This window comes from Hydra viridissima, unplaced genomic scaffold (assembly GCF_058129835.1).
Source record: "Hydra viridissima isolate aposymbiotic clone 2 unplaced genomic scaffold, HvirCarnegie_v1 scaffold_5, whole genome shotgun sequence".
NCBI lineage: Eukaryota > Metazoa > Cnidaria > Hydrozoa > Anthoathecata > Hydridae > Hydra > Hydra viridissima.
Genome location: NW_028324304.1, coordinates 11,213,134 through 11,232,289, shown reverse-complemented (window position 1 = coordinate 11,232,289; position 19,156 = coordinate 11,213,134). Strand labels below are relative to the sequence as shown.

Here is a 19,156-nt window from a genome sequence, read left to right as displayed (position 1 = left end):
TCGCTTATTAACAGTTTGAACGACCGTGAGATAAGTTTGTATAAGTTGTATATGTATATAATACATATGAGGCATATGTATACAGTGGCGGCGTTAGGGTAGGCCTGGTTGGGCGATGGCCCAGGGCGCCGAATATAAAGGGGCGAAATTTAGCCTTTTTTTGTATGGTGTTCAATTGAGCTAGGGGCGCCGTAGAAATCTCGCCCAGGGCGCTGGTAGTGCTAAAACCGGCACTGTATGTATATATATTTATGTTTTACATATTATGTATCTATACATGTATCTTATATGTATATTATATATAAATTTTTATATATAAATTTATAGATATTATACATATAACAAACATGTATATATACATAATATATAATACATAAATATATACACATATGCTTCATATATATTATGTACATATACAACTTATATAAACTTATCTTCATCATGAAATTTGTATTTAAACTTATATATATATATATATATATATATATATATATATATATATATATATATATATATATATAAGAATTTTTTTTTAAAAAAACAGCTTTTAGTTTACTAAACAAATCAGGTATATGTGAAGTCTAGCATAATAAATGTATTGCAGCTCTAGGAAAGTACTACATTTTTTTTATTGTAATTATAAATTTTTTTTTGCCAAATAGAAATTAAAGATTAACTAGTAATTTTTCTATGAACTCTTCAAGGTTTATACTTTTTGAATATTATGTTGCAACTTACCCCGTTCACTGTTGCAACTTGCTCCGATGCGGGGTAAGTTGCAACATCTTTTTTTTTCATTTTTGCTTCACTATTGCGGAATAACTAAGTTTTATATTACATTTATCAATGTTGGATTAATATGTCACTAAGATCTATTTTATAACCCTGAAAAAAAGTTTCAAAAATATTAAAGTTTAAGGAGATGAATGCAGTTTTTTTAATTTTGTTGCAACTAGCCCCGGTCTCCCCTACTTTCAAAATTCGACTTTTGTTTTCATGTGACAAAAAAAAGTCAAATTTTTGTGTTATTAATTCAACTTTTATTATCAAATCATTCTTAAAGGAAGCTTCAAATATTAAAATGTCTTCATTTGTTCTGCTTTTTATTTAATTATGTTACATGCTGATCATTTAAATACCATGTCCCATGAGTGACTACAAAAACAAATCTATTTTGTTTTTTCGAAATAATTATTTAATCAAACAATTTTGAATGAGAAATAAACATCATAGAAATGGGGTTTTTGAGTATCATTTAATATGATCGGTATTACAATCCAGTGTTGATTGAAGGCGATCAATAAAAAAAGAAGCACTGGTCCCATATTGTCAGTAGTTACTTGAAGGGCAGCGTCTGATATTCGAGTCTTTAGATTTTTAAATGTGAAAGGTAGTCTGGACACATACACTAACTGTTTTAGATTGCCCCTGTACCAGAATTCGCAAGGCGATAAATCAGAAACGCGGAAAAAAACGGCTAATTACACGATCATTTGTGAAGGTCTCTGTTGGAAATTGTTGGACATTTCTTTTTATGCGCAGTGGAGTGCCATCTTGTTGGTATATTGTTAATGCACGTTTTCAATGGGTTTTCAAGTACGGAACCGTATGGTGTTGTAATATAGACAGATAGCCGGCACCATCAGTAGTCTGGTTTTGGACTATTGATGGTGCCGGCTATCTGTCTATATTACAGCACTACTACTACTACTATATTTGTAAAATAGTAGTTTCTTATTGTTCTGGTATTAACTTGTTTTTCAAGTTTCGGACTGTTTCATACAACTTTATATTTTATGACTCCTTGTCATAAATATTAATTATGATTCATCGCTTCAAATGCATTATTGTAAACAAAGATGCACTATGGTAAACAAAGTGCACTGTGTTAAAAAAAATGAACGTTACACCACGTAAACGTTCTAAAATCATAACTTTATCAGATCATACTCGTTAAAGTCAAATAGAAATCGCTAGGATATGTGGAGTTACACTTGACTTAGATTGTCTCGGAAGATGCCATAAGACTTTTTAGATGCTTAATTGTAACTAGAAAAATTGTTTCAGTTGTAAAACGATTCTATCGGCTATTCGGAACACACTGAAAAAATATTCCTCTGATAAAAATTTACACAAGTAATAATGGGACAAGGAATCTGATGCTGATAATTATAATCGTAAGGAGGTTTATTGTTTGTGTTTTTGTTAAATAAACGTTTTATTTTTTTTTATTATAACGCTTACAAGTATATCTAGGGTAACATTTTATTAAAACTCTATTAATTTAAAACTACCATTCGCCTCGATGATGTTGTGTAACGTTGTTTTGCTGTTGACCAAGAATTTGAGCTGATACTCCAGATTTCTTCCCCATCATGTTAGATGCGCCATCATAGGTTTGACTCCTGCAATTATCAAAATTTAAGTTTATTCTAATGAGGATAATCTTATCCCTTATTAAACTTATTAATTATCCGATAATCTATTTGTTGTGAATTAAATAGTATACCCACTCCGTCTGTAAAAATTTTTGAAAAACATTAAAAAAAAAACATTAAAAAAAGCGTACTATGTTATAAAAGCAATGGTTCATAGTCTATATTGTCATCAATAAATTCATCCACGTCATCCATTGTCCGAATAATTTTTTTTCGCTGTCGTTGAAAAAAAAGTTATTTTGGAGAGCAAAAAATCCATTTTATAAAGTTATTTGTCAATTTTCAAACAAAATGTAACGGAATTGTAGATAGCACTGTGTTACAGTTGAGCTACAAAGAGGTCCACTGTGCTACGGTTGAGCTTCAAAGAGGTCCACTGTGCTAGTGTGGGACCTCTTTTCTACTAAGTAAGAATAAGATGTTTTATCATAAGTTGTAACGGTTTTATAGCGATGTTTTCAACTCGCTACCTAAAATCAGAGAATGCAGAATCCGGCACGTTATTGATAAAACTTTTGAATAAAAAACATGATAATTAAATATTTTGTTGAAAATGAATAGAAAATGCATAAACTATCTTAGCTTAATATTATACCCAAATGCTTTAAAAAACCATGTTTAGCTTGCGTTTTTTTTTTTTTTTTTTTTTTACTCTATTGAGTTCAACAGCATGCGACGCGGACTGCTGCTCGCTAATAAAAAGCAAGTTTTATGAATTACAAACACACGTCCTGTTTAATTTCAACATCAAAAACATCTCACGTTTGCCCGCTCAAAAAATATGCTTTAGAAAATTCTATCATTTTATATCATAATAAGAGTGATCGTGTAAAAAAATTAAAGATTAGTAAACTGTTCTATCAAGCGTTCTATCGGTTTTTACGATTGGATCTTGAAACACAATACATTTCTAAACCTTTTTTTTTACAGTAGTTGCCGGATTTTTAAAAAACTTGCAAATATGAATGAGATCTTGAAGAACAGATCTAGCTGTTCTACTTTTTATTCAAAATTCTCTTATAGTGTTTTCAACTGATGAATAAAAGTTAAACCATAATGATGAAACAAGGAATCTTTGCGGTGCTGTTATTATTGCAAGGAGGTAGTTTGTATTTCTATTAAAAGTTAAGTGGCCGAGTAACGAAGTTCAACACTAAAATCTTCAAATATAAATTTAAAGTTTATGGAAATCAAGCTTCTTTTTTTTTTTTTTTTTGAAATTTTTGTTTTATTGTTTGTTTTATTTTTCATTTGAGTTTTTTTTTTTTTTTTTTTTTATCTTTTTATACATATCTATTCATTTTTTAAAGCAATTGCTCTAAAATGCTACAGTGGAACTGATCCGCAGTACTCAAGTGAAGCTTGTGGCGAGGAGAAGAAAATTTGCTCAACTCTGAGTACAACATACGAGAATGAAACAAAAGTGATTAAAGGATGTGCATTTGAATTTTCAAATTGCAATTACCTATGTGTCAACTACACTGAAGAACTTCAATGCACGGTAGGTTTAATGAAGTTTTGTTTCATAATTCGTTTATTATGTAAATATTGGCTTCTCAAAAAATAACGCTAAGTTTTCTTTTTCCTTCTAAATTTGATTTTTATTGAAACTTAATCATGGCCGTGTCACAATCGCTTTAGTAATTTTTGTGAATTTACAAAGGCGATGGTATAGTTACTACGATTTACTATGTTTTGAGAAAAACTGGATACAATCAGAATTACTTCTGTTATCTTCTTCGCTTTTGTACTTTTCGTTACATTTTTGAGCTTAGATGCTGTCAAATAATGATAATGACAATGACAAAAAACAACTTTGTGCATAACTTAAAGATGTAGTTAGTTATAAGTCAAAATACGGATTTGGGCGGAATTGAAACAAATAACGTAAAAAATTGTTAGTGTATTTTAATTGGTTCGTGATTTATTAGTGTGATTTATAGGTGTTTGTAATACAGAAGAATGGGGAGAAAATGGAAATTATATAATTTCTGTTTTTATCCAAATCATTATTTTATTTTTTTTATCAACAAATCTTAATAACTTAAATGTTTTCATAAAACTTTTTTGAGTTCTTGTAATTTTAATTAAGAATATTTATATTTCTACTCAAACAATGGGAATTGTCGAATGGCTTTGTTGCTAGTCCAACAACGGTTGGGCTAGCAGCAATCTTGCGAGTTATATAATGACAATCATTTGAAGGCTGATGAAAAATGAGCCCAAACAAGAAAAAGACGAAAAGAAGTTCCTAGTTCCAAAAGATGATGCTCCATATCGCAGAAACAAAATTTGAACTAAACGGTTTGAACAAAATAATACTGCGCTTAAAGGTTGGGGGGGGGGCTCATTATTGCGCTTTTAATGGCTTAAAGATAACCATACCTCATTAAATCGACTTAATAAATTGAATCGGTTTTTGTTTCAAGAGCGTAATTATATTTTTATTTTTTTGAGTTTTACTTATTTAAACTTCCACATGTTATTAACCTTAATTTTTTTTTCACGTTTCACGATTAAAATGCTGAAAAAAGTTTCGATACATACGTAAGTACACTATTTTTATTTTTCATTCTTTTCTATTTAGTCAACTTTTATATTAAGGTTTCTTGCTGTAAAACGGATCTCTGTAACGCTGAGAACTGCTACGCTGATAACTGTAACGCTGCCGGAATGATATTTGGTGACGCTTGGAATTTCTTGTTGGTATTATATATGATAATTTATGCAACAAAACTTTTGTATTGATGATGATTTTGGTACTATGTGTTTTTATGCGTATTTTATTTTACATATTTTAGATATATCTATTAAATGTGTATATTTTAGATATATCTAACAAATTATTTTAATAATTTTTTAAAAATCGATTTTCGTTTTTTTTGTCCCATAGACATTTGCAGGTTTTGTTTATTAATCCAATGATATGTTTATGTATTTTATATGTTTATATAAATATTATATATATATATATATATATATATATATTCGATATGTCAATATCGATATTGTTGCATTAATGATAAGCGTATACGTGTTTAGGTTTCGCGTTTCACGGTTTTCACGACAAAACGCTCAGCGGTAAAATGATAAATCATAAAACTAACAAATATTGAACTGCAATACACAAAACTTCAAAAGGGAAATCAACAAATAACAAGGGAAATCAACAAATAACAAGGGAAATCAACAAATTACGAGGGAAATCAATAAATTACGAGGGAAATGCCTCAGAAGAGATGATTAGGAAAAAGGATAACAACGATGTTGGTTTTTTTAAGAGCCTTAGAGTTTTTTCTCAATTGAAAATGGAGAGTAAAGTCCTATAGATTTTGTAGTGTGCTTTGGGCCTTACTTGATGAGCCTGGTGAGAATAGATATTGGTTCAGGAGGTGGATTACTAAAAGTTATTATAAATCTCTTAAAACCTGAGAAATGTAGATAGTAACACTTTTGGTACCTACTCAAAGATAATGATTGCATTACTACTTTGGGTAGATAATTGTTTAGAAACACATTTAAACTATTGTTCTACAATTTCTGTTTCTGCTTACTTCTTCTTACTCTTCTGTTTATAATATCTGATTATCATTAACAAAAAAAATTGATATATGATGTATTCAAAGTTTGTGTTATTCTCTTATATTTTGCACAAAAATTATACCTTTGAATTTTTCCTCATTCAACCAAAAAATATCATTTTTGACCGTTTTAAAAAAGTAGTCAAAAGGTCAAAGGTACAACTTGTACGTTGTACCTTTGACCGAGGTGTGTTGTTCCTTTGTCCATAATGTCACTAATAAGTAATCATGAATTATTTGGACTATTACAGCTTCGTTATATGTTATAAAGAAATTTCTGGCTAACCACATGTCAATAAAAGCTTATATAACCATTTTGTAAGCAATAAAGCTGTCTAAAATGAATTCAAAAAATCAACCTTTAAAACTTAGGTTTTCCGCTGATTTTTACATGTAAGAGCAATAACGAATAGTCCATCTGATAAATTTGATAAAAACTTTCAAAAAAGCTGCCTCTTACAGTTCGCAAAAAATCAAAGCGCAATATGAACCAGTCAAAGGTACAACAACTTACACTGGTTAAAGGTACACGAAATGGGTTTCGTTAACAATTATCATCTCAAACCCCATTTAGGTTTAGAAACAATCATACAAACTTTTCCATAACAAAAAAAAAGATTAATAATATTATAAATTAACCAAACAACTATTTATGACCTTTGAGAACTTTGGAATCTTTAAACTATTAGTTCTTAAAGTATTAATAGGCTTGTTATTCAGAGAAAGATTGGTCAAAGCGAAATCCTGAAAGTAGATCCTCTGGTTGGACTTCATTAACTTATGGGAATATGTCAACCAGATAACTGAATCATAGCTAACATTTGGGAAGACGTCTACGAGCTGTAATCAATGTAGTTGTCAGAAAAGGCTACCAGAGTAAGGCAAATGGAATAGCATAAATATTTTTTGAGGTATACATTATAGTTGTTAACGTCAAGGTAAAACATTACTATAATTAATTTATTATTATAACTAATTACTAATTAATTTATTAGTAGTGAACATATAATGCAACAACATACAAATATAAATCAAAATATATAGGTGCTGGAATTAGATCTTACGATAGCATAGCAGATACACACTGTTGGTTGTGAAGGAATTGATGCCTAATTTTAGAAAATAGCTAAAGAACATTTTTATTTCATTCAATAGCTGTTAAGATAAAAAGAAAATTTTTCTTATGAGTTCTTTGATATCAATCAAGCATCTCATAATCAGTACTACGAACAGACTGCTGAAGCAGCTCATGAATAAAAAGAAGTGAATAGTTCAACTGCTATCCGTAAAGTTAGCTGTAAAAATATTGAAATATAATTTAATATAAACATTATATACATATATATATATATATATATATATATATATATATATATATATATATATATATATATATATATATATATATATATATATATATTGATTGTATGCAAAGGTTAAATTACTCATTTATCTTAAAAAGTCATGCACGATTAAATCTCATTAAAATTTCTAGGGAATCTTTTCATGAAACCTAAACTCTTTTTTTGCATACTGTGAAATATACTTAAATAAAGTAAAGCCAACCTTAATTTTTACGTGAATATTTCTAATAAAGCGTACTATTAAAAAATATTTTTTATAAAAGATTTAAAAATTTACCCAAAAGACTAACAAACAAGTCGAATGCAGTTTGTGACATCATAGATATGATGTCTGTACTCAGGGGCGGATCCAGGATTTATTTCTCCTTCGGCAATTTTTTTTTAAAAAACGACCGCCCCCTGGCCCCAAACCCAATTTCTCCCAGACACTAAAACTCTCAGATACCAAATAAACACTATCTATCCTCCGTTAATTATTCGTAAACTCTCCTTCCCACTCGGATTCATACTTTTAAAAAGTTTCCATTTCCGTTTAAGTTTTCACTTTGTCTAGGCGTGGGGGGCTACCAACGCATAGCTCCCCCAATGGAACCACCCTATTTGCATGATTTGAAATGACTTTTTCTTGATGATAGCATACCTTTATAAAAATAAGAACACAATTTCTATAGTAATTTTAATTAAAATAATCTTAGTGATGTTCAGATTAAAATCAGCGCTACCATCATCAGCGCATTATATAGCATCAGCGCTAACAATGGTCTTTTTTTATTTGCCAATTTTTAGTCAATTTGAGGATTACTATTATCATTCATATATGACTAAAGACACTTTTCTTCTGTCAAATAATGGATTTAATGGAGCTTTAATTAATCAGCTTAAATTAAACTATTTAGTTTTTTAAACTATTCATTAAGTTGCAAAACGAAAAGAAAACCAAGAGCTTTACAATTAGAGACAAATTTTTTAATTGAATATAACAAAATATATAACAATAAATATAACGTAAAGTTTATACAATCTCTGAATCACGGAAGTGTTCAAATTCTCACGAAAGGTTTAACCTACGATTACCATTTCTTTGCACTAATTTTTTAATAACTTCTTGAGTATCTGGAACTATATCTCTATGTGTATACATCAATGCTAAACCATTCAAACGATCTCCAGACATAGTTGATCTTGACCAGGTTTTCAATCTGCGAAGACTTGAAATAGATCTTTCACAAGAACATGTTGTCACAGGTGAAGTTGCTAATAACTGCAAACAAACAAAAATGTTGGCAAAAGTTTTTATACATGAAATTGACTTTAGAGTATCAGGCACATTGTTTGGAATGGGATTATTAGTGGTTGTCCAGTATATCTCCCAAAGACCACACTCTGCTTCTAAAGCTAATGGATTTGGCAAATCTTCAGAAAAAAAATCTGAAAAAATCTTAAAGCTCTCCCTCCAATTATTTTTTTCTGATGGACCATTTAGCAAAGAAATTATTTTATCAGGGATAATACTCAAGCCGTGGAACAAAGTTAAATTATCATTGCCAAACCTATCAGAAAGAGCTAAATCTAAGTGATCAACAACAGGAATGGTTAAAACTCGTTTAAAATATTCTGATGTATTCTCAGCTGGATGATTATCGCGGTGGATTTGCCTACCAACAGCTCTTTTTCAACATTCATCAACCCCAATTTGTTCAGCAATAACTTTGGCATCAAGATAACACTTATCATGAAAACTATCAATTTTGTTTTTAATAGCAGTAATTCTATTAGTCAAACAGATAATAAGATCTATACAGGTTTGAATATCTAAACTGCTAGATTGTAACATTTTAGTAACTACATGTGTTTCATCGAAAACAGCTCTAGTCACAACCAAAGAAACAATAAATTCAAAGGTAGTTATTAATTTAAATAAAGATGTAGCTGTTAGGGAGTCTGCCCCAAACTTATTTCTGTCATTGTTTATAGCTTCAAGGGAATAAACTATTGGAACATACAATTCCTGAAATGTGTCTAACCCATCTATTCTTTCAAGCCACCTAGTTCGACAAACATCTCTCAGCTTTTTTTTTTTTTTATCAGGATAGTGTTCTGAAATCATTGCCTCAAGGATAGAATTTCTTTTAATAGAAAGATTAAAATAATAAGAAACCTCTTTTACGTGGTTCATTGCATTACAGAGAAATGGAACTTCGAAAGAATTACACACAGCTAAACTCAATCGATGGCTAAAACAATGAGTGTATAAAGCCTTATTGTTTAACTTTAAAATTCGTGCAGCAACCCCCATTTTTGTTCCAGCTACAGCTCCAGCATCGTCATAACCTTGGCCTCGACAATTTGTAATATCTAAACCTAGGGATGCAATGGTGTCTAAAATGTTAACAGACAAACTTTCCCCATCTAAACCATCGTTGTTGTGTATGAATTTAACAAAGTCTTCGACAATGTTATTACTACTGTCAACATAACGCAACACTAAAGACATTTGAGATTTGTTTGAAACATCAATGGCTTCATCTGATAAAATAGAAAAAAATTTGGCAGTCTTTATGTTGGAAACAATTTTATCAGAGATTATCTCACCACAACAGAATATTATTTCATTCTGCATAGTTTTTGAAAGATATGATGCATTTTTCTTGTGGTTTTTTAGATGATTTTCTAATTCAGTATCACCACCTCTAACACGATAATTAAGATTCTCCATGAAGTTTCCAACATTACAAGAGGTATTATATTGGCCAATTTCTGAGTGATACTGAGAGTCATCATTATGACCTCTTAGAGCAAGTCCTTGACAGCCACACAAAATAATAGTATCAATTATTGGTCCAAGTTTTTTTTTATTCTCAGATATCTCTGCAAGGGCATTTTGATCTATGATATCTTAAATAGGTTTTGTATCACCAGCAGCTTGCCTCATAACATCATTAAAAAGACTCTGCGTTTGAGAATGCAAACAATTGATGTTTGGATCACAATGGCGTTTTAAGGCTGGGAAAGCATCATTAAAATTTTTCAGTGGTTCTTTAAATAACACTGAAACCTTGTAATTCTTTGTTGGAAAATCATCTCCAAATAATACACATGGCAAGCAAAATCCACCATTTAATTTTTTAGAATAACAAAGCCATAACAAAGCCAAGAAAATGTCTCTAGCCATTTGATTGAAAACTTTCTATTGTTTTTGCCTTGTGGAAAATTGAAAGAATTATCTGGGATAAACACATTCTTTACTAAATGAAGAATTTTTTGACGAAACAGAATTTTGTTACATTGTAACTCTCTTCGTAGTTCTCGAAAATTTGCAACATCAAATTCGTCAAAAGATTTATTAACAAAGTCAATTGAGCTTTCAACATTAGGTACAATCAAGCATTTATTAATATCACCATTGAAATTATCTTTTGCAGACAAATCTAATTCAGATGTTGTTGAAGATTTAGTAGCTCCTTTAGAGGATAAAAAATTCAAAAACAGTTACTTTTTTTCCTTTGTTGGAGTTTTATCAAACTTTTTTAATTTGGCTGGCATCGTAACAGAAAAAAAATTTCTTTTAAGTGACACTTTTAAATCATAAACAACAAATGGTACAAAATGATTTGGTGTAAAAGCAACCCCTGATGGTAACTTACCTACCCGACAGAACATTATATGTATTACTTTGTTTCTTGTTGGCTTCAACTCGGTAACCCTTGGTTTTATTATTCTGTTAAATGCACACAAAAAACGATCAAGTCCAAATTCAGGATAATGACAAAAAATTTGTGAATTGACAACAGATGAAAGACCTAAGATACACATAAAAGATGACCATTGATTTTCAAAGCAATTATTAATTGCTTCCGACCGAACACATTCTTCATTTTTAGTGATATCTTGATCAACAACAGTTTTAGACAATGTCATCTTTAAAATGTTATCATAAGAAAAAAAATTATATTTACCACTGTTAATTATATCATTAAATATTGGATGTTTCGAATAAAAATCAGCATTAACATACAATTCCATTGAGGTGAGAACCCTTAAAATATCCACTAATGAATTATTTCCCACAATAACTAATGATACTGAGCTGTAGAGACAGTTACCAGATGAAGTTGATCTAAAATGAATTTAAAAATAACAATACTTACATATGTATGTGGCTTTATTATTATGGATTTCTTGATATATATATATATATATATATATATATATATATATATATATATATATATATATATATATATATATATATATATATATATATATAAAAGTAGCTTTTGCAGTTGAATTCTAGTTCATATTCAATATGAACTATAATTCAACTCAATCAATATAATATTGAAAAATTATTTTATAATCTGTAAAACTGACTTATGCTTTGCTAGCAAAACATGAACAACATGCTATGCATATTAAAACCTCTGATTAAACAACTTAATGTAAATAAATCAGTATTGCTTTATACATAAAACCTCTGATTTAATAACAATAAAAATAAAGCATTATTTCTTTATTTACATTAAGTTATTTAATCTGAAGTATAAGCAAATAATAACTTACAGAATAGGTACAAGAATAGGTTTATTTATCAACTACAGAGGATACTGACGAGACACACAAGATAGAAACGCCGAAAATATTGGAAACCCTTTAAATGTTTGACGCCAGCAACACACGTGGTTCAGCCAGGATTTCATCTTTAGCAACAATAGTTGTTGGAGCACTTGGTTTCCCATGACCAACACGTTACATAGCCATCTAAACAAAGATTTACCATGTTAACTAAGAAAAACTATTTACTTAATGTAAACGATTTATTCAGTGCAGAATTAATTAATTAAAATTAATTTTTCTATATATAGTTACAATACGTATAATATATAATAGAAATGAAAAAATAAAAAAATTTAGCAGTGACTTACTTTTACTTATCTTTTCTATGAGGCTTTTCTTTTCTTTTCTTTTTAAACATTTCGAATTTTTCCATATTTCGAATGCGGTTTTCTTTCACGTTTCGCAACGTCACTTACAGATTAATTTTTTTCATTTTCACCATCGCAGAGTTTAATCAAGCGAAAATTAAAAATTATTTTACGCCGCTTAACTGCAGTATTACCGGTACAAGTTTATTTGATTTTGCATTTTTGCTTAAGTATGCTTCTGCGAAGATATTTCGCTTTAGATGAACTTGATTAATTAATAAATTTAAGTTTTCTTCAGTTAAAAAACACAGAACCAACTTCAAAGGACAACTTCTTGTTAATCTCCTCGAGAGTAACTATATCGTTTCTCTCTAAAGCAATTCGTACATTATCAAAAATATTAGACATCTTAATGTAGAAATTCGAAAAGAGCAAAAACCCTAACCTAATCGGACAAATTTGTTTAATTTCCAGACTTTTTATGCCTAAATTATAACCCAATCGACCCAATTTTTATTTAAGTAACCATATTTTCTTTGTTTCCAGATTTTTTAAGCATCAACTAAAACCCAACCGGCCAAATTTTAATCCAATCAGTCTAATTTTTATAATTTCCAGACTTTTTAAGCCTCAGATTAGGCGAAATTTGTTTCGCCTTATACATGAAAAAGCCATTCCGCCTAATCGGAGTTTTTAACACTATCGCTCATTTCCGCGGTTTGCAATCTTGTTATTTGCCAACTTTGTGCAACCGTGGGTCACTACTATAAAACTCATTCCGATCGGAATTAAAAAAATCGTAAACCCGATGAATTTCATCGGATTCGACAAAATAGGCGTAAACCCGATAATCCCAAATAGCCTCTACTATAAACATTTTTTTTCGTATCGTAAAAACTTTCCGACGAAAATATTAGCGGGTTCTTAAAAAAAAACAAAAAGATATTATCTAGTTAATCAATTGTTTTTTTACATTTTGTTTTGTTTATATTATGGACATTTGTGCAAAATTTCAACTAAATGCCACAAGAAAAACAAATTTCAAAAAAGAAATGTAAGTAAATTCAATATCCTTATCTTAAATATACATTATAGGGGAACATGGGGTAAGATGACGAAATGGGGCAAGATGAAAACATATTGTTATCTTCAAAACTCAACTAAATATGAAATCTGACAGTAGCGAAGAGGGAAGTAGATTACATCTACTAGATTTATTTATGCTTTTTTTTATAAATATTATTTTCGGAATCAAAGATAATTATTAAAAAGGTTTTTCCTATATTAAGGGAAAAAAAAGTTATCCACTTGTATTTGATTTATTTCATCATTACATCACCAGCCAAAGGTAAGCAAGAATTTCTCATTCAGTTTGTTCAATTTGGAAGCCATACAAGTAGTATTAAGCTATGATAACTTATTTATGTAGAGTTCTGAGTCATTTTAAAGATTAAGTAGCCTAGGGGCAAGATGAACGGGGCAAGATGACTCGTTTGTCCTTTCGCCAAAGTACATGTTTTACCATAAACCTGTAATGTAATAACTTTTGTGTAGCTTAGTCATTAATACATTGCTTTATTATGCATTAAAATGTTTTGTTTGACATTTGCTTTACATTGTTGTGTTGGAATTTGCTATGAACTGATTAGTAGACTTTTTTTTGCACAGCCCTATATAAATATATAGTTTAATTGTTAAAAAAATAACATAACCGTTTGTATTACATATCTTATTAACTAGAATTTATGGTATCGTGTTATTTGAGAAGGTAATGGTATAATGGAATTTACTTTTTTTAAAGCCGCCATCTTGCCCCGCATACGGGGCAAGATGATAGTTTGAGATAACTTTGGTTTATTAGTTTTTTCCAGGCTGTTTTTAATTTTTATATGGGTTTTTTTTGTACATATATGACATACATAATTTTATGTACATACGTACATACATAATTTATTTTTCCACTTTTTGATAAAGTTTCACTTATTGGAACAGTTATTCAATAAGATATAAGTGCTTTTCAAAACGTTCGTCATCTTGCCCCATGTTCCCCTACTTATTTCCAATTACGAATCTTTCTGTGAAATTACCACAGTCCTACGTTCATATGTTTTAGAAGTTTTAAGACGTTCTTTATCAATTTACAAGGCTAGCTAATCAATGTTTTATTAAAAGATTAAAACCATTAAATAATTATAAGTAATTTTTTCACTGTAATTTTCCTATGTTATAGACATACCACAAAGGCAATAATTATATGTCATAGAACTTCTAATTAAAAAAAAAATTTTTCTAAGGCATAACAAAGACAGGCACACAGCCACAATTAAATAGTAATTTTAAAGTAGTGAAATTATTATCATGTTAAATAATTTTCATGTTAAATAATTTTCATCACATTACATCAAAGTTATTCTTTATTGTTATTGTTGCCTGTTTGTGTCGACCCTATACATAATACTATTCTCACACTTAGTGCATTATATTTAATGTGCTTTAATGTTTTTCATCCAAGGGGACAGAAAAAAGATGCCTAGATAGCTCGAGTGTCATTGAGTTTGTCACAAAAATTCGGCAGACTGGATTAAATAATTAAAAGATGTTTTAATGAGAAGATTTGGTGAAAAGTCACAGATGGCTCAAAAACACCAAAGGTTACCAATCTTGAAAAAAACCTGGGCATCCCAGCAAACATTTAGTCTAAAAAAGACGTCTTAAATATGTCTTTTAGACGTATTAGACGCTTTTTATACCTCTAAAAGACATCTTTTTTAGACTCGATGTTTGCTGGGATCTGAGGCTATCCATTCTAAAGCAGTTGCAAATGGACTCCTCATTCCAAACATCTACTACCTAAGACATGTAATAATTTCTTACATTTCCAAAAGTATTCTAAACCTAGTTTAAAATTAGATTACCAAGTTTTATTCACATTAGATGTTAGTTTGGTTTGTTAGAAGCAGGATCCATTTTGACCAGACAAAATGTATTGGTCCTAAATGCAACTTACTATAAGCCCTTAAATTGAAGCCTTCGCCACTTCTACTACACTGTAAATAAAAATAAATACCTTTAAAAAGCATCAAAAAACATTCTAAAAGTTATTATAGGAAACTAAAATTGAACAATTCGATTCCATTTATTTAAAATATTTTTTTTGGAGAAATTAAAGTAATAATCAAGCTTGCTCTGACCAATCGAAAACTTTTTTTGTTGTCTCCTGAAAAATTTAATTCTCTTTTTAACTATTTAGAGAATGTCAGTGGTTATCACATTCTTGATAATTTTACTTTATAAAAAGTATCGCTTTAGTATCACCTGCCTATGTTGACCCTTAGATGCCATTTACACATTTTGTAAGTTAAAAAATTTGTGTCATTTTTACTAAAATAAAAATTGCCAGGCACCAGTTTTAGTTACCTGACAATATTTTAATATAGCAAAAGTGACCTATTGCCCAAGGTGTAAATGGTTCCTAGACGGTGCAAAATACTGCAATAATGTAATATCATAATATAGGATGTAATCAATGTTGTAAAATGTTACAAACTTAAAATGTATTATTTAACTATGTAAGACTTCTGGGACAACATCAAATAAGTGACTACAAAGAAGGTGACAGATTCTAACAAAAGTAGTATGGGGAGTCAAAAGCTAATACCACTGGATGAAATTATTTTTGACATTAGACTCAAATAGTTCTATAGAATATAGTGCAACTATTCTAGAATTAAATTCTGAGTTTTTATATTCAAATTCAGTGTATTCTACTGCAATATTAAGAAATCTAGATAAAAGTATTTGTAATTGGCAAAGCAGTTTCTTTCATGATTGTGACACTAACCTTAATAGTCTCTTCTTTTGCAAATAATATTTAATGATTAACTTGGTGTTTGATATTTGTGGAGAAATTCTTATGAAAGTAGAGTTTGGTCTGAAAAAGTAAGAAATTTATTCGTGCGCAAATTCATACTTTAAATTTCTTACCCACTGTTAATTATCTGTTGTCGAGGTGGACAGTGAAAAATGAAATGCGGAACTTATTATTCTAATTTTGTCAATGAGAAATGTTAGAGATTGAGTTTGATTTCTGTTTTTGTTTTCAAAACAAGAAACTGTTAAAAAAAAAGCTAGCTCAAATTATCGGATTTACGATTTCCGCTACACAAAGATCGCGTAAACTTTAATTGGGTTTTTACGCTGAAATTAGCGGAAATTACGAAAAAATATGTTTATAGTAACAATCCGCTTATTTCTGCGGGTTTCAGATGAAATGGTCGTGAACTCCGATCGGAATGAGTTTTATAGTAGTGACCCCGTAAAGCATAAAAAATTCTGAAGTTGCAAAAATGTAAAGTAATACATTAACTATTATAAAATACTTCTCCTTAGGCGGCCGCCTAATCCGCCGTACTGTAGATCCGCCACTGGTACTTATCAAAGGTTAAAATCAATTGTAAAATGTTTTTGCAAAAAAAAAGCCCAAAACTTGTTATCAAATCCAGACAACCAAAGAAATGAATCCTAAAACGAGGCGAAAAAAGCTTCATTAGTTCCACGAGGATGAAAACCTCTTCTGCCATAAAAGTTATAATTGCAGCAACCAATAAACACGCTCTTGTTTGGTATTATTACAGCAAGGTTTTTATATGCAATATAAAATGTCATCAGAATTGGGGCACAGGGTTCTTGATACGCTTTGTATATTTATGAGAATATCAACAGTTATACATTAAAAGCTTTAAACCAATTTATCCCAAACTTTTTTATATGAAGCCCCACCTAAACTTTTCTAAAATTCGTTTGCCCCTGTGTAACATACACATAACGTCTTAACATACACATAACTTCTTATGTGTCTGTGTAACATACACATAACTTCTTATGCTTAAAAGTTTAATTGCTGATAAAAGAAACATAAAAGTCCATTTTCGAATTCTCCCCATTCACAATCAAATTTCCCTCTGAATAAAAGCACGACAAGATATTTCATTTTATTATCAGAAGTCATGGAAGTTTGTCTCGTTCTTGTATGTGCAAAAACTTAAATTTTTCTAAAAAATGACCTTGCAGCCAAAATAATTGATATTAGGCATGAAAATAGAACGATGGAAAACTTAACAGTTTTTTATCTAAAAAGTCGTTGATTTATTTTAACTATCTAATTATATACTTATATAATTATCTAATTAGTACTTATTTGTTTCAATGTTAGGGAAGACCGGGGGGGGGGGGTGAACCAGACGGTTGATGTTGGATATTCGATGAGCTGTGCAGGGTTGGGAATGTCGCTATAGTTGCGGATAAGGTTGGAGGTTTAGGTATTTTAGTCTGTCATAGTGGATGTCAAAATAATACCAGAGGTGTTTATGGGTTTCTAGGTTTTGGGATAACCATTTTAGTTGGCCTATTGGTTTGTTGAACTTTGTGATATTTCTCCTGAATCCAAGAATGAGAAATGAAAAAATTAGATATGGGGGACATCCGTTGCCTAAAAAGAAGAGTGTGAGCTTAAAGGTCTGCAGGTCTGTGATCTCTTGGTTCCAAAAAATCAATTGCGTTGGTAAGGGCCATTGGTGCATTGGGTAAAAGCTGTCCCCGTTCATTTGGGCATACAATCGGTGACGCTCTCGATCAATATATTCGGTCGGTATTGAGTTTGAGAACTCTATAGCTTGTTGAAGCTGCAATTCATATGGACGCTTTATAGCTACAAGTTCACCAATATTTTCTGCTATTATCTGGTGCCAATACTATATATAAGGTATAATATTATATATTGAGTAGTAGAACACAATGATCTTGGAGAACTCCAACCATAAAAACCAACAGAAACACAAAAACACAAAATTGATGACGTAGCTGCATTAAATGGTGTGGTGTGAGAATAGACTGTGTCGGTCTGGGGCGTGTCCGTCATGGGGGACGTGGGAGAATCTCTTCCATCGAAGTTAGTCTTGAATTTATTCATCTATGGTAGTCTTTAACTTGCTGGGGACATCTGTTCGAAAATGTTTTTAACTACTCCTAATCTGAAGGCTTTCGCTACTCCTTCCCTGAGGCATACACTGCTCAGTCTTGACCAAGCAATTCAAACATACTCCTTAATAAGATAAAATAATATGATTACCTAGCCCGTTTGGATTAGTGATTGGTCAGGGGAGCACAACTATCTTCAATACAGCAAATGACGCACTGAATATACAACCTTTAGGCGATTTTCATCCGACGTGAACAGGGTGATTGAAACCTAAGGTAATACGATTCTTTGCACCCTCACAACCTTCTGCATCTGCAACTCTTTCGACTAGAGCATAGATTATCTGTGCTAATCTCGCATCACACCACTATTAATTCACCCCAGGTGGCGCCCTAGCGCTCTGACATTTAGCGGACATCATCGCGAGTTCCGATGGACTTTTGGGCTTGGACCAATAGGATCCAGGGTATATGTGATCTATACTATAACCACACCATCCGCTATACGATTTGTGCGAAAGGAGCCCTGATTCTAATGTGGTGGTCACAAATAATTGGCGGATGCCGAGTGTGGTAATTCGACTGCCAAATGGGAGCAATATTATCCACCTAGCTCAAAAGTGCTCATAACTAATTTTCTTAAAAAACGAGACCAGACTTGACTACCTATATATACAAATACATGCAAACACCATATAAAACTTGTGCACATATGACCTCTAAAAATCTTTCGCAAGCTTTTTTGCTCTAAGAGTTATTTTTATTGTGTCTAAGGTTTATTAAGAACTTTTAAAGTAAATGGATCACAATATCGTATAAAAAGTACAAATAAAAACGACCTTATTGACTCACTTTTATTTTATCTTAGTAACCTT

At 30.6% G+C, this 19,156-nt stretch overlaps 1 pseudogene across 1 annotated transcript; it reads right to left on the bottom strand.

The window, feature by feature from the left end:
* Positions 1 to 8,327: 8,327 nt before the first annotated feature.
* Positions 8,328 to 12,713, bottom strand: LOC149888652 (uncharacterized; annotated as a pseudogene). The gene is made up of 2 exons (XR_016452453.1): positions 12,489 to 12,713; positions 8,328 to 11,500 (listed from the first exon to the last, which is right to left on the bottom strand). The product of XR_016452453.1 is annotated as an uncharacterized LOC149888652 (transcript).
* Between the last annotated feature and the right edge of the window lie 6,443 nt (positions 12,714 to 19,156).